The 14,733-nt window shown below is 44.2% G+C and overlaps 1 pseudogene; it reads left to right on the top strand.

Annotated features, from left to right (window-relative positions):
• Window positions 1-14,733, top strand: part of LOC110619364 — a 79,228-nt pseudogene that overhangs the window by 41,913 nt on the left and 22,582 nt on the right.

Raw genomic sequence — 14,733 nt, 5'->3', positions numbered from 1 at the left:
AAATGGTTAAAGAATTAAAATAAATTGAAACATTTTTTTAAAAAGTTAAAAAAAGAAAGAAAAAAGTTGTTTGACCGCATGATGAAGTCATTGATAAAATTCATTCATTGAATGAGTTGGTACTTTTATGTATGAAGTATACAAAGAAAAAAAATTTTAAATTAAAATTAAAAAGAAAAAGAAAAAAAAGAAAAAAAAAATCATTGCTACTGTAATAGTGATAATGTTTATGTTTCAGTATAATAACGTAGGATTAGACTCATTGGGGTGTAATCCTGAAATTTTTTCTCTGTACTTTTTAGTAGTATATTGTAGAGTTTTGGGGAATACTTTAGACTTTCAGCTCTAGCAGGTTCTAAAGAAGGAATTTCCCAATGGCATTGACATCATCTACGAATCTGTTGGTGGTGACATGTTTGACTTGTGTCTGAATGCTTTAGCAGTCCATGGACGACTTATTGTGATTGGAATGATTTCACAGGTAATTTTTCCTTCACAAACTTCCTAGACGATTGGCATTTGAGTTTTTTTTTTTTTTTTTTTTTTTTTTTCTAAATATTCTCCTTTGTTTCTCTTGCAAATTTTAGGTTTCCTTACATTTTCATAAGAGAATTACCAGTTTGGCATTTTTTTGTGCAGAAAACTAATATTTTTATGTGATTTAATTTCTAAAATCATGTTTATGGAATTTGATGGACAACTATGTGAAAATCAAGGGGTCAACAAATTGATGAATGTCCTTATTCAACATTGAAAAAAGAGTATATGATCAACCTGAGATTATTATAATATTGCATTTAACTACTTTATTTGTGTATTTGATCTTCTTTTTTAGTATCAAGGAGAATATGGATGGATGCCATTAAATTACACTGGACTCTGCGAGAAGATTTTAGCTAAAAGCCAAACTGTGGTATGTACCTTTTATACTATGTGTAATAAGATAAGGAATAATTGGACAATTTCAGTATATTTCTCCGTTGAAGTAAGTGTATATATATAAAGATTACAAGGTCTTGTTAAATACAACTCTTAAGAATCCTCTATCAATCAATTAGCCTATAATTATGTAATCTCCTATGATTATGCAAATTATGTTCACACTCTAACACTCCCCTTCAAGTTGGATAATAGATGTTTATCATGTCGAACTTGTTAGGAAGATATTCTATTCGAAGCCCATTTAAAGTTTTGGTGAGTAGATCACCCAATTGCTCTCCTGTCTTCACATAATTGGTGGAGATTAAATTTTCTTGAATCTTCTCACGGATGAAATGACAATCAACTTCAATATGCTTAGTCCGTTCGTGGTATACTGGATTGGAAGCAATGTGAAGAGCAGCCTAATTATCACACCAAGTTTCGCGGGTAACGCAACATCCATACCAACTTCCTTCAGCAGATGATTTATCCATAAAATCTCACAAGTGGATTGAGCCATGACCTTGTATTCTGATTCGGCGCTAGATTTGGATACCACAGTTTGCTTCTTACTTTTCCAAGACACTCGGTTTCCTCTAACAAATACACAGTAGCTTATAGTCGACTTTCTATCACTTTTGGATCCCGCCCAGTCAGTATCAGAAAAACACTTAAGTGCAGTATGCCCATGATTTCTATAGAGTATACCGAGTCCAGAAGTCCCTTTTAGATAACGTAAAATTTGTTCTAGAGCGGTCTATCACCATAGGTGCAGAAACGAACTGGCTTACAACACTTACTGCAAAAACAATATCTGGCTGAGTTATCACCATAAAATAGTTTAGCTTTCCAACCAAGCTCCTGTACCTCTCTGGATCATCATAAGGGTCTCCGTCATCCTTTGTAAGTAGGGTTGTAATCAAACCGAGCCGAATCGAGCCGAGCCGAGCTTTGATAAGCTCAGGCTCGATTAGAAAATAAATTTAAAAACTTGAGTTCGAGCTCGAGCTCGACTCGAGCTTCATTTACAAGCTTGACTCGAGCTTCATTTACAAACTCGAGCTCGGTTCAAGCTCGATTCGTAATAAGCTCGTTTATCACATTAACGAGCCAACTCAAACTCCACTCAAATAGCTCAAATTTGAGCTCGATTATATTATAAACAAGCTCAATATAATTCAAATTCATTTAAATTATAAACAAATTTAATTTAAAAATAAAATTTAAATTATAAGGTCATTAAGAGACTTTTAAATTAAATTTTTTTTATTTAGTTGAAGTCTCTCAAATCCAAAACTAATGAAAAAGAATGTAGAAGGGTTGTCCTTTTATAGAGAAGCCACAATCCTCCATATCCCTTCAACTTTTGATGTGGGATTGGTGTTGGCGAACGAGCATGTTCATGAGCTTGTTCGCGAGCCTGTTCATGAGTCAGTTCGCGAGCCTATTCACGAGTCAGCTCGCGAGCTTGTTTATAAACTTGAAAACGAGCCGAGCTCGCGAGCCTAAACGAGCTGAATACTGCTAAGCTTAAGCTCGTCTCATTTTAGCTTGTCTCGTTTAGAAAACGAGCTGAGCCCAATCGAGCTTTTATCGAGTCGAGCCGAGCCTCGAATAGCTCACGAATAGTTTGGTTCGTTTACACCCCTATTTGTAAGACATATATTAGGAATCATTGGTGTGCTACATGGTTTGGCTCCCATTTTCCCAGTTTTTGCAATTAAGTCAATGACGTACTTCCTTTGAGATAGGAAAATTCTCCCTTTTACTTCTCAAGACTTTGACTCCTAAGAAATACTTAATGTAACGACCCGAAAAATCCGGACCGCTACCGGCGCTAGGATCCAGATCGGCATAAGGCCGCCGGGACCCGTAGCAAGCCTAACATAACCTGTAAACATGTTTAATCCCATACATGATCAACCAAATACATAAAAATTAAAACTTTTCTTCATACATACTGTCATCAACTAACTCAACCTGTGCGTACTCTGAACATATACATAACATAATCCCTCTGTGGGATTTCATCAAGCCTCAAGGCAAAACAACCTGTGTTGAGTTAGTTTACATAAACATCATAACATAAGATCATGTACATACAAAAGGGATTAACAATATACTATGGTCAAGCACAACTCTATCCTCAATAACCTCATTACATAACATACTGAATATTTTTACATTTCATCATAATACAATTGTCATGTCCACAATCTACTATTACATACATATGACTTTTTCTCTTCTTGTCTTCTCTATCTATCCCGTACCTGCAAGCCTGGGGGTTAGGGGAGAGGGGTGAGCTAGATGCCCAGTGAGTAGAACTATAAAAAGAATATTTAAAACATGCTGTCATGAAATGTGTCACTGCACAACAAATCACACCACGGATGGACTGATTCAAAAATCCCTCAGCTCCATGCCCGGCCCTATTATGGGCACCACAGGACTTCGTATTGCCCGGCCCTATTATGGGCACCACAAGACTTTGTAACTCGGAGCTATTGCCCGGCCCTATTATGGGCACCACAGGACTTCGTATTCAGAGGCTAATGAATCATCCTAATGTCCATCCACAATCATCTATCACAACAATGCAATACGGCATATTCGTGAATTCTAATGCAAACATCCTATAGTATAATCATGATGCATGAAGCATGATAAAAACCTTCAATTTCTTAATTTAAAAGATTAAGTTCAGTTCCACTCACCTCTGGCTGACTCTGACAAACTCTGTAGCAGCTGGCTCACTGCTGGGGTCCTTGGTTCCTCGGGTCCGAACCTACACAGGTGGACTCCAATGAGGGACCAAACATACATAAACATAACTCTAATATATCCCCCAAAACCCCCCCTAAAATATCATGAAAACATCATATGAAAATATGCATGAAATGGCTGAATAGGGCACTTTCGGCGGCACCTTCGGCGGCCGAAAGTGCCAGACAGAGACGAAAGTCTCTGTTCGGGGGCAACTTCGGCAGCCGAAAGGCCTGCCTCCCCAGCCATGTTCGGCGGCCGAAAGTACCTTCGGCTGCCGAACCTGGTTTCTGCCAAAGGGCAGAAACTTGGCTCCCTTTGCACATTTCGCCTCCAAACCATCCAAACATGCATATTTTTCAACCAAAGCATGCATACAAGTTCCTAGGGGCCTCAAACATGCATATACCCCATCTACAACACTTCAATCACACACAATCAAGCTACATTGTTCAAAATCACAACATACACCCATAAACCTAACCATGAACTAAACATGCATTCTACCCCATAGATCTTACTCAAAGCTTGTTTAAAACATAAAAAGAGTTCAAGATCGACCCTTACCTCTTGAAGAAACGAGAGGAAAACTGTAATACCCGGCTAGACTCCGGTATCGAAATTCCTACCGTCCGGTGGAATTTGGGTGTCGGAAACCTCTAGAAGGGTAAAAGCATGTTTTTCCAAATTGTTTTCATGTATTTTAATGTGTTAAGTATGATTTTAAACAAGTTGTTGCATGAAAATTCTTTAAGGAAAAACCCAGGTTCGGCCGCCGAAACTCACTTTCGGCCGCCGAACTTGCATGGACTTTGGGAGGCACGTTAGGCCCCCGAAAGTCTAAGTGAGGGAAGTGCAGGTTCGGCCGCCGAACCTTATGATTCGGCCGCCGAACATTGCATGGATACGGAGGCACATTCGGCCCCCGAACGTGGCCTGGCCAGCCACATATAAAAGGGTCCCCTTGGTCCGCACGGGCGAGCTTTTTCTCTCCCATTGTCGGCCAAGGTGAGTCTCCACCGTTCCTCCCTCGATCTTGAGTGTTTCCTCTAGATCTTTCATGGTTTTAACAAGGTTTCATCTTGCTTTGAAGTTTTTGAGCTTTTGAATCGAGTTTTGAGCAAGTTTTGAGCTTGGAGGCCCAAGGAGCTAGATTTCTCCCAACTCCAAGTTAGATCGCCTCTACTCTCGATCTTCAAGAGGTAAGAGTCGATCTTGAACTCTTGTAATGTTTTAAATAAGTTTCATGCAAGATTCATGGGATTAAAGGCATGTTTAGTTCATGTGTAGGTTTATGGGTTTATGTTGTGATTTTGAGCAATGTAGCTTGATTGTGTATGAATGAAGTGTTGTAGATGGGGTATATGCATGTTTGAGACCCCTAGGAACTTGTATGTGTGTTTTGGTTGAGAAATATGCATGATTTATGGTTTTGGGAGGCAGGAGGTTCATTTGAACCAAGTTTCTGCCGTTTGGCAGAAACCAGGTTCGGCAGCCGAAGGGAGTTTCGGCCGCCGAACCCCTCTTGTGGAGGCAGCTTTCGGCTGCCGAAGGTGCCCCCGAAAAGAGACTTTCGTCTCTGTCTGGCACTTTCGGCCGCCGAAGGTGCCGCCGAACCTAGCTGAGTTTCGTCTCTGTCCAGGACTTTCGGCCGCCGAAGGTGCCGCCGAAGGTGCCCTGTTCAGCCATTTCATGCATATTTTCTGTGATGTTTTCATGATGTTTTAGGGGGTTTTTGGGGGATATATTAATGTTATGTTTGTATATGTTTGGTCCCTCATTGGAGTCCACCTGTGTAGGTTCGGACCCGAGGAACCGAGGACCCCAGCAGTGAGTGAGCTGCTTCAGTGTCTGGTCAGAGCTAGCCAGAGGTGAGTGGAAACAAGCTTAATGTTTTAAATCAAGCAATTAAATGTTTTGAGCATGTTTCATGCATCATGATGACATGTAATAGGCAGATTGCATTAGTTCACGAATATGTCGCATTGCATTTTATTTTGTGGTTGTGGGTGAATGCTGTATGATCCAATTAGTCCACGAGACTTAATATATGTTATGACAGGAAGACCAGGACCCCATGCTACGGCCTGGCACTAGACTTAATATATGATATGACAGGAAGACCAGGACCCCATGCTACGGCCTGGCACGAGACTTAATATATGATATGACAGGAAGACCAGGACCCCATGCTACGGCCTGGCACGAGACTTAATATATGATATGACAGGAAGACCAGGACCCCATGCTACGGCCTGGCACGAGACTATGTTGAGACTAATTGGTGACAGATTCACCCTTGATGTGAATTGTCTGTGATATGATGCATTTCATGAAAGCATGAACTTTAATAAAATGTTTTTAGTTTCTGCTCACTGGGCTTTTAGCTCACCCCTCTCCCCTAACCCCCAGGTTTGCAGGTACGGGATTGATAGAGAAGAAAAGAAGAGAAAAGTCATATGTATGTAATAGCTAGAGTATGTGGACATGACAAATGATAAGAATGTAATGTAAAGTCTGAAACAGTTATGTTTATGTAACTATGTTATTGAGGATAGAGTTGTGCTTGACCATAGTATATGTAAATCCCTTGGTATGTACATGATCTTATTTTATGATGTATGTGTGAACCAACTCAACACAGTATATATATTGCCATTGAGGCTTTGATGAAATCCCACAGAGGGATTAATGTTTATGTATATGATGAACACAGTGCATGCACAGGTTGAGTTTGGTGTACGAAGAAAAAGAAAAGTTTTTTAATTCTTATGTATGTTTGTTGATCATGTATGGGATTAAACAGGTAAACAGGATGTATGTAGGCTTGCTACGGGTTCCGGCGGCCTTAAGCCGACCTGAATCCTAGCGCCGGTAGCGGTCCGGATTTCCGGGGCGTTACAGAGTGGTATCAGAGCCCTAGGTTCATATGGTCGGACCTAGAGTGTCGGGCTCATAGAGGTTATAGAAGGTCAAGCACAATAGGAAAAAGTCATGTCCACTAGGATAGGATGTAGAGTCCTGTCTTGCATGATGATGTGAAATGCCATGATAATATGCATGTGCATTAATGATATGCTATGATATGTGATGCGGGTTCATGTGTGCTCACATGAACCATATGATGCTAATGTTTGAGCTATATGTGCTGTTTTCAGAAAACAGGATGAGAGGAACCCGTCGATCTGCGCGATTGACTGGAATGCCACCTCAGGACGAGGGCACTGATGCCCGTCCTTCAACATTGCCTAGGGCAATGTCAAGTAGGTCCAACAGGGACCGAGCAGTGAGAGACCCTAGAAGGTCTTTAGATCTGGGAAGAAGCAGATCAGTCAGAGGAACAGTACAGGGAGGTATGTCAGAGGATATGGGGGATCAGATGGATGTTGATCAAAGGAGGGATGGCAGTTTGGGCGTCAGTATGTCAGAAGAGGGTATGGGAGAATCCCAAGGAGGCACACAGGCCTCGGGATTTGTTCAGCCACCTCACTATCCGCCCTACACCCAAAATCCCGGGTATTCGATGGGAGGTACATCGGATTACCCTAGTTTTAACCCTTACCCCACGCAGATGCCATACCCACCATACTACCCACCATATCCACAGTACCCAATGTACCCACCTCCACCATACTATCCAAATCCAGCAAACCCTACCCCTGGGGATGCTGTACCTCCACCACCACCAGCACCTACATGCCCAGATACCCAGATACCTCAGCCTAGCTCATCTGGGGGAAGTAAGGCTAAAATGACAGATTACATGAAGTTGGGTGCTCCCCAGTTTGAGTCAGGTGATGACCCGTTTGTATATTTGGAGAAGGTCAAGATGATCACAGAGGAGATTGGGGCTGATGATAGTAGAGCCATTCAGATGGCTGGTTTCACCTTGAAATGCAAAAAGGCCCGTGAGTGGTTCAAAAACTATGTGAAGCCGAGGGTGGATAGCCTATCATGGGAGGAGTTCGCTAATGAATTTGCAGGATGGGCTTTTCCTGATAGTTCAAGGGAATTGAAGATGATAGAATTCGAGCAGTTGAGGCAAACTGATGACATGAGTGTAGACGAATATACTGACAGGTTTATGGAGTTGCTGCCATTTGCTGGGCAAGACCTTAGCACAGACCAGAAGAAGTCGAGGAGGTATATCATGAAGCTCCATCCCAGGTATTCCTCCTTGGTACAGTCAGCAGATAGAGAGAGTTTTCACGCCATAGTAGACATGGCTAGGAGAATGGAGGCCAGTGCCATCGTTCAGGGGACAGTCAAACAGACAGTGGCACAAGCTTCTGGTTCTAAAACTCCGGGTGGGGGAAGGTTAGATCCCTCTACCTTGAGTGCAGCAGCTTCAGGCAGTAAGAGATGGGGTAAGCCCAAGGGTAAGAAGAATAAGTTCTGGAACAAGGTCAAGTCTAGTCTGGGATTTGGCAGTGGTTCTAGTTCTGGGGCAGATAATGCAGCTTGTGCGAAGTGTGGTAGGCCACACAAGGGTTTATGCCGGTATGGGACGACGACCTGCTACAGATGCGGGCAAGAGGGGCATATGTCATGGCAATGCCCTAAAACAGTTCCTATGGCACAGACACAGCAGACAGCTTCAGGAAGTGTGGCACAGCCAGTAGCTCCAACTGCTACCCAGGCCAGTGGCAGAGGCAGAGGGAGAGGGTCAGCCTCTTCTTCAGCAGGGTTCAGAGGTGAAGGTCCATCAGCTCCAGCCAGGATCTTCACCATGACGCAGCAGGAGGCTAACACGTCCAACACCGTGGTGTCAGGTAATCTCATCATTGGGTGTTCTGATGTGTATGCATTAATGGACCCGGGTGCATCTCACTCTTTTATTGCACCGAGAGCCGTTCAGAGGTTAGGATTGATGGTCTCTGGGTTAGAGTGTCCCCTATGGGTCAGTGGACCCAAGTGTGACCCGTCAGTGGCAGAGGCAGTCTGCCAATGTAGTCCAGTTTTTATAGAGGGAAGATGCTTGTCCGCCGACCTTGTGGTTCTAGATTTGACAGACTTTGACGTCATTCTAGGGATGGATTGGCTATCTACCCATGGTGCTACCTTGGACTGCAGGGACAAGGTAGTTAAGTTCAGATGTCAGGATGGGTCAGAGGTCGTCTTCAGAGGAGACAAGAGGGGTACGCCTAGAGGACTGATATCAGCTCTTCAGGCTCGTAGGTTGCTTAGGAGGGGATGTCAGGGGTTTCTAGCTCATGTGAGGGAGTTGGACAGTCAGGTTAGAGAGCCCGCCTCAGTGCCAGTGGTCAATGAGTTTTTAGATGTTTTCCCAGACGAGCTTCCAGGACTACCACCTGCAAGGGAGATAGAGTTTGAAATAGAGCTGATGCCTGGAACTAGGCCTATCTCTATCCCTCCCTACAGGATGGCACCAGCCGAGATGAAAGAGTTGAAAGAACAGTTGCAGGAACTGGTAGACAAGGGTTTCATCCGACCAAGTACCTCACCTTGGGGTGCTCCAGTACTCTTTGTGAAGAAAAAGGATGGATCCCTCAGGCTTTGTATCGACTACAGGCAGTTGAACAAAGTCACCATCAAGAATAAGTACCCATTGCCAAGGATCGACGATCTATTCGACCAGCTAGCAGGAGCGGGTTGTTTCTCCAAAATAGATCTGAGATCTGGGTACCATCAGCTGAGGATAAGGGAAGAAGACATACCAAGGACAGCTTTCAGGACCAGATATGGGCACTATGAGTTCCTTGTAATGCCGTTTGGGTTAACTAACGCCCCTGCAGCATTCATGGACCTCATGAACAGAGTATTCAGACCATACCTGGATCACTTCGTTATTGTCTTCATAGATGATATCTTAGTGTATTCCAGGAATGCAGAGGAGCATGCCCATCATCTGAGGATTGTATTACAGACCTTGAGGGAACATGGCTTGTATGCCAAGTTCTCCAAGTGTGAGTTCTGGTTGAGGAGCATCTCTTTCTTGGGGCATGTAGTGTCAGAGAATGGAATAGAGGTAGACCCCAAGAAGGTAGAGGCTGTGACTAACTGGCCTAGACCCACTACAGTGACAGAGATAAGAAGTTTCTTGGGTTTGGCTGGTTATTACAGGAGGTTCGTACAGGACTTCTCTAAGATTGCAGCTCCTTTAACCAGATTGACCAGAAAGAATCAGAGGTTCGAGTGGACCGATCGGTGTGAAGAAAGCTTTGAGGAGCTCAAGGAGAGGTTGACTTCAGCACCAGTGTTAGCTCTGCCAACCAGCAATGAGGACTTCACAGTGTTCTGTGATGCATCCAGAGTAGGCTTGGGTTGTGTGTTGATGCAGAATGGTAGGGTGATCGCTTATGCTTCTAGACAGCTAAAGAGGCATGAGATGAATTACCCCACACACGATCTGGAGATGGCAGCGGTTATCTTTGCCCTCAAGATGTGGAGGCATTACCTCTATGGGGTAAAATGTGAGATCTTCACAGATCATAAGAGCCTGCAGCACATCTTGAGTCAGAGAGATTTGAACTTGAGGCAGAGGAGATGGGTAGAACTGCTCAGTGACTATGATTGTAAGATACAATACCATCCGGGTAAGGCTAATGTAGTAGCTGATGCCTTAAGCCGGAAATCACTTGGCAGTCTATCCCACATCACGGCAGAGAGGAGACCGGTGGTGAAGGAATTTTATAAGCTCATTGAGGAAGGTCTACAGATGGAGTTGTCTGGTACAGGTGCCTTGGTTGCTCAGATGAAAGTGACACCCGTGTTTCTGGAGCAGGTGGCTCAGAAACAGCATGAGGACCCAGAGTTAGTGAAGATTGCCAGGACTGTTCAGTCAGGCAAAGACAGTGAGTTCAGATTTGACAATAGGGGGATCCTCCGCTATGGGAGTCGATTATGTGTACCAGATGACATTGGGCTAAAAGGAGACATTATGAGAGAGGCTCATAATGCAAGATACAGCATTCACCCTGGAGCCACCAAGATGTATCAAGATCTGAAGAGAGTGTATTGGTGGCCAGCTATGAAGAGGGAAGTGGCACAATTCGTGTCAGCCTGCGAAATATGTCAGAGGGTGAAGCTGGAACATCAGAAGCCGGCTGGAATGCTTAACCCGCTACCTATTCCAGAATGGAAATGGGAGAATATAGCTATGGACTTTGTAGTGGGGTTACCGGCAACATCCAACAGACTAGACTCCATATGGGTGATTGTGGACAGACTCACCAAATCTGCTCACTTCATTCCTGTTAGGAGCAACTACTCTGTGGATAAGTTAGCGCAGGTGTATGTTGAGGAGATTGTCAGACTACATGGGGTCCCGGTATCTATAGTGTCAGATAGAGGGCCCCAGTTCACATCCAGGTTTTGGCGGAGTCTGCAGAGTGCTATGGGTACTAGGTTGGATTTCAGCACTGCCTTCCATCCACAGACAGACGGACAGTCAGAGAGGACCATCCAGACCATAGAAGATATGCTCAGAATGTGTGTGCTAGATTTTGGCGGTTCTTGGAAGCAACATCTACCTTTGGTGGAGTTCGCCTACAATAACAGCTATCATGCTAGCATAGGGATGGCTCCATATGAAGCTTTATATGGAAGGAAGTGCAGGTCACCTGTTTGCTGGGAGGAAGTTGGAGAAAGGGCCTTGGCAGGGCCTGAGCTAGTAGAGATCACCAGCCGGATGGTGCCCATGATCAGAGAAAGGATAAAGACTGCCACCAGCAGGCAGAAAAGCTATGCAGACATCCGCAGGAAACAGGTAGAGTTTCAAGAGGGGGATCTAGTATTGCTTAAGGTGTCTCCGATGAAAGGGGTGGTTCGGTTTGGTAAGAAGGGTAAGCTAGCTCCGCGGTACATCGGACCCTTTGAGGTCTTGCAAAAAGTTGGGAATGTATCGTACAAGCTGGACTTGCCTGCTTCTATAGAGAGAATCCATCCGGTTTTTCATGTTTCCATGTTGAGGAAGTTCGTGTCAGATCCGGGCAAGGTTCTTAGCGAGCCTGATGTGGAGATCCAAGAGGATCTCACTTATGTTGAACAGCCAGTGCGGATTCTTGACACTCAGATCAGAAAGTTGAGGAACAAGGAAATCCCGATGGTGAAAGTCCTTTGGAACCACCACAATTTGGAAGAATGCACTTGGGAGACCCGGGAGTCCATGCTCCAGCAGTACCCCCACCTCTTCTAAGGTTAGTTTAGATGCGTTCCATGTGCTATATGTGTGTGTGTTATGTTTATGCTATGCATGTATTAGTTGAGGAACATTCGGGGACGAATGTTCTTAAGGGGGGGAGAATGTAATACCCGGCTAGACTCCGGTATCGAAATTCCTACCGTCCGGTGGAATTTGGGTGTCGGAAACCTCTAGAAGGGTAAAAGCATGTTTTTCCAAATTGTTTTCATGTATTTTAATGTGTTAAGTATGATTTTAAACAAGTTGTTGCATGAAAATTCTTTAAGGAAAAACCCAGGTTCGGCCGCCGAAACTCACTTTCGGCCGCCGAACTTGCATGGACTTTGGGAGGCACGTTAGGCCCCCGAAAGTCTAAGTGAGGGAAGTGCAGGTTCGGCCGCCGAACCTTATGATTCGGCCGCCGAACATTGCATGGATACGGAGGCACATTCGGCCCCCGAACGTGGCCTGGCCAGCCACATATAAAAGGGTCCCCTTGGTCCGCACGGGCGAGCTTTTTCTCTCCCATTGTCGGCCAAGGTGAGTCTCCACCGTTCCTCCCTCGATCTTGAGTGTTTCCTCTAGATCTTTCATGGTTTTAACAAGGTTTCATCTTGCTTTGAAGTTTTTGAGCTTTTGAATCGAGTTTTGAGCAAGTTTTGAGCTTGGAGGCCCAAGGAGCTAGATTTCTCCCAACTCCAAGTTAGATCGCCTCTACTCTCGATCTTCAAGAGGTAAGAGTCGATCTTGAACTCTTGTAATGTTTTAAATAAGTTTCATGCAAGATTCATGGGATTAAAGGCATGTTTAGTTCATGTGTAGGTTTATGGGTTTATGTTGTGATTTTGAGCAATGTAGCTTGATTGTGTATGAATGAAGTGTTGTAGATGGGGTATATGCATGTTTGAGACCCCTAGGAACTTGTATGTGTGTTTTGGTTGAGAAATATGCATGATTTATGGTTTTGGGAGGCAGGAGGTTCATTTGAACCAAGTTTCTGCCGTTTGGCAGAAACCAGGTTCGGCAGCCGAAGGGAGTTTCGGCCGCCGAACCCCTCTTGTGGAGGCAGCTTTCGGCTGCCGAAGGTGCCCCCGAAAAGAGACTTTCGTCTCTGTCTGGCACTTTCGGCCGCCGAAGGTGCCGCCGAACCTAGCTGAGTTTCGTCTCTGTCCAGGACTTTCGGCCGCCGAAGGTGCCGCCGAAGGTGCCCTGTTCAGCCATTTCATGCATATTTTCTGTGATGTTTTCATGATGTTTTAGGGGGTTTTTGGGGGATATATTAATGTTATGTTTGTATATGTTTGGTCCCTCATTGGAGTCCACCTGTGTAGGTTCGGACCCGAGGAACCGAGGACCCCAGCAGTGAGTGAGCTGCTTCAGTGTCTGGTCAGAGCTAGCCAGAGGTGAGTGGAAACAAGCTTAATGTTTTAAATCAAGCAATTAAATGTTTTGAGCATGTTTCATGCATCATGATGACATGTAATAGGCAGATTGCATTAGTTCACGAATATGTCGCATTGCATTTTATTTTGTGGTTGTGGGTGAATGCTGTATGATCCAATTAGTCCACGAGACTTAATATATGTTATGACAGGAAGACCAGGACCCCATGCTACGGCCTGGCACGAGACTTAATATATGATATGACAGGAAGACCAGGACCCCATGCTACGGCCTGGCACGAGACTTAATATATGATATGACAGGAAGACCAGGACCCCATGCTACGGCCTGGCACGAGACTTAATATATGATATGACAGGAAGACCAGGACCCCATGCTACGGCCTGGCACGAGACTATGTTGAGACTAATTGGTGACAGATTCACCCTTGATGTGAATTGTCTGTGATATGATGCATTTCATGAAAGCATGAACTTTAATAAAATGTTTTTAGTTTCTGCTCACTGGGCTTTTAGCTCACCCCTCTCCCCTAACCCCCAGGTTTGCAGGTACGGGATTGATAGAGAAGAAAAGAAGAGAAAAGTCATATGTATGTAATAGCTAGAGTATGTGGACATGACAAATGATAAGAATGTAATGTAAAGTCTGAAACAGTTATGTTTATGTAACTATGTTATTGAGGATAGAGTTGTGCTTGACCATAGTATATGTAAATCCCTTGGTATGTACATGATCTTATTTTATGATGTATGTGTGAACCAACTCAACACAGTATATATATTGCCATTGAGGCTTTGATGAAATCCCACAGAGGGATTAATGTTTATGTATATGATGAACACAGTGCATGCACAGGTTGAGTTTGGTGTACGAAGAAAAAGAAAAGTTTTTAATTCTTATGTATGTTTGTTGATCATGTATGGGATTAAACAGGTAAACAGGATGTATGTAGGCTTGCTACGGGTTCCGGCGGCCTTAAGCCGACCTGAATCCTAGCGCCGGTAGCGGTCCGGATTTTCGGGGCGTTACAAAAACGACCTTGACTCGAAGATGGGAGGATTGAGCTCCTTGAACCTCAAAGTTCCAAAACGTGCTTAAAACTTGTAAATCTTCAAAACAAATGTTATAAACTTGTAAAAATCATGGAAAAAGGAAGGAAAATCTCAAGATTGATGAAAGATGGCGGAGAGCTCACCTTGGCCGAAATGGGGAGAAAAAGCTCGCCCGTTTTCGGCTAAGGGACCCTTTTATAGTGGCTGGCCAGGCCACGTTCGGGGGCCGAATGTGCCTCCGCATCCATGCAATGTTCGGCGGCCGAACATAAGGTTCGGCGGCCGAACCTGCACTTCCCTCACTCATGCTTTCGGGGGCCTAACGTGCCTCCAAACGCATGCATGTTCGGCGGCCGAACTTAACTTTCGGCGGCCGAACCTGGGTTTTCCTCCAAAGATTTTTCATGTAAAAACTCATTAAATTTCATACTTAAAACATTAAAAACA

Source organism: Manihot esculenta, chromosome 7 (genome assembly GCF_001659605.2).
Source record: "Manihot esculenta cultivar AM560-2 chromosome 7, M.esculenta_v8, whole genome shotgun sequence".
NCBI classification, from domain to species: Eukaryota; Viridiplantae; Streptophyta; class Magnoliopsida; order Malpighiales; family Euphorbiaceae; genus Manihot; species Manihot esculenta.
This window is presented reverse-complemented; position numbering and strand designations above follow the sequence as displayed.